Raw genomic sequence first — 2,790 nt, 5'->3', positions numbered from 1 at the left:
GGGCGGGCCCGGAGGCGGGGCAAGGGCGTGACCGGCCCTTCTTGGAGCCGGTGGCCCCGCCCCAAAGCTTTGTGTGGGCTCTTTACAAGCTTCCAGAACCTTTGAACTAGAGGCGGGAATCCGCGGTCTGCGGGCAAACAACTCTGTACCTGAAAAGACCAACTGAAAGTAGTATGTTGATACCCAACGAAATAAAGCAAGATGAGCAGAATGCAGTGTCGATCATCTGCTTACAAATATGTCATTTCGTATAAATCCATCTATTCCAAAAATTTATGAGAGAGGCTCAGTCATGATTCCCATGTTGCAAATAAAGTGAGGCTGAAGGAAACAAGACTGGTAAATAGAGAAGCCTGGATTTTTGTCAGAATATCCTAGTTCCAGAGCCAACGTTTATAGCCATTGTTTTTGTTTTTGTTTTGAACGGTGGTGAGGTGGTGGTTTTCTGGAGCTTTGAGAATTTTCTAATACAAATAGTCCATTTATTAAATACTTTTTATTAAGCAGAGATTTTTAAAAAAGCATTATGAAGTTCTCATTGGTTAAAATAGATTTTTGTTTTTAAACTTTTTCTCTTTATTTGTTGCTGGGAATAGAAAACTCTCTCCAAAGATGAACACTGCTTGGTTTCTAAAGGCTCCTAGTGAGAATGGAATTGATTAAAAGTCTCCCCAGGTGTCTTGGGTCACTAAGTCCTATTGGCTTAGATTTTCTATTCTCATCCTCCTGGGACTTTTAAGAAGTCTGCCTATAAATTACTAGGATGCACCACAGGAGTGGCAATGAGTAAATTGTAGGGCCCTCCCAGGGAAAACTGAAGTTTTCTTAAAGGTGAGGGTATCATGCATTTCCTCTACACATCTCCCCGAGAGACCTCCTCACCTTGGACCTTGAGAAGTTTCCTGCTGTGTTTCTCTGATCTCTCTTAGCCATAGTCTAAGCCAGAGAGAGATGATGAGGAATTCTCTCATTCATAGAAACCTAAATGTATTTACTGAGGAGATGATGTGAGGACTCCATTCTGTATGATCCAGTGGTGGGAGGGGGGTGGGTGAGGGCATAGATGACAAGGGATGAGCCATGTGTTAACAGCTGTTGTCTTGGGTGATGGTTCTCAGGAATTTCTTGTACTGTTCTCCACTTTTGTGTGTGTTTGACATTTTCTATGATTAAAAAAGTTTTAAAAAAATCATCTGTTCATTATGAAGCTATTTCTTGAGTACATACTATGTCAGTCACTGTTCTAGGTGCTAGAGAAATGTCAGCGAACAAGAGTGAGAATCTTTGTACATTCTAGTTCGGTGTGGGGTGAGGCAGAGAGAATGACAAAGGGTAAGCGTGGTAAAGTCATGAATGTTATGGTATGTTAGAAAGTGGTGAGTACTATGGGAAAGAAAAAAGAGTAGAGATCAGATGAGGGTGTAGAATGATGGAGAAGAGGGCAGAGTCCTGAGCCTTGGGTACCAATGCTAGAAAAGGAGCCGCAGAAAAGGCTGAATAGGAAGGAGAGAAAAAAGGGTACGGTGGTGTTACCAGGGAGGAGGGAGTGGTCAACTGTGTCATTTGTTGCTGGGAGGCTGGATGAAAAGCCCTGTGGAAGGTGTCAACTATTCCCTTGGTTGGCTTATACAGGAAGTGAATTGAGTGTCTCTTACATTGGTACTCATCAAAGTGGCAGCAATAATGTACCCAAAAGTCTATTTGAATTGCTGATATAGAATCAATCACTGAGAAAAGGTGACCAGACAAAGAAAACTGAACTAGAAAGCTGTGCTGTAATTGACTCTCCATTTCCCTCTCTGATGTTGACTCCTTGAAGGCAAGTGGTTGTTTAGCCTCAGACCTCTAGTGCTTGGCTGAATATCTGGCCTAATACAGTACGTATTTGCTGGCTGAATGAGTGAGTAAAAAACACATAGAGAGAGTGAAGCTCTGACCAGCCACAATGGGGCTGTCAACTCTTAAAACCAGAACTCAGGTGCAGACACAGACGTCACAACAGCATCTGTAGGAGAGCACAGGAATTTCCCTCAACGATATTGACAACTAAAGGTTGGGGATTTCCCCCCAAATTTCTATCTTTATTGTAAAACCAGATATAGGACAGTAGAGGACCAATCACCCATTAACTGAAACCTATCCCGATCTTCGAGTATCACTCTTCGTCTTTTGCGCCATTGGCCTCACCCATGGGCTGGTATACAGCTCATAGAACAGAGAGACACATTAGAATAAGGAAAGATCATTTTTTAATTAAGAAAGAGTTCCTTTTTCTTTTTAACAAAACATAGAAACGGGGAAAAAGTTAGTAAATGTACAGCAGGAAAGAACAAAAAATCCATCGTATGTAATGTTTTCAAAAAAACGAAATATTACTTATCATGATTTTACTTCGTTATGTTTATAACATAAATAGATTTTTGACACGAGTGGCTGTGTTCCCACGCACTAATGTTGGTAATGTATGCTGGTCTTTCATCTTTTTTTTTCCAAGAGGAGACAAGATTACAAAGATGACAGAGAATAAATACCTCCTTATGCTAAGTTCTGAAGATACACGGAGAAGAAATTGTCATCATGACACCACACTGAAGGGAAAGAACAAGCCCTGAAACTTAAGCCTATAAGGGGCAGAAGAGCAGTTCCAAGGCATCAAGGTACCTGGGACAGGAGGAAGAGGGCTGGAGGGATGGAGGAGAGTCTTACCAAATGCTGTGAGCTGAGCTCCCAGCATCTCTTACTCTAGAGGCAGAGCCCATTGGCTACCTAGTAGCAGCATTGCTTCCGGCA

The sequence above is a fragment of the Pseudorca crassidens genome, chromosome 6 (assembly GCF_039906515.1).
Source record: "Pseudorca crassidens isolate mPseCra1 chromosome 6, mPseCra1.hap1, whole genome shotgun sequence".
NCBI classification, from domain to species: domain Eukaryota; kingdom Metazoa; phylum Chordata; class Mammalia; order Artiodactyla; family Delphinidae; genus Pseudorca; species Pseudorca crassidens.
Note: the sequence above shows the minus strand (reverse complement) of the source record.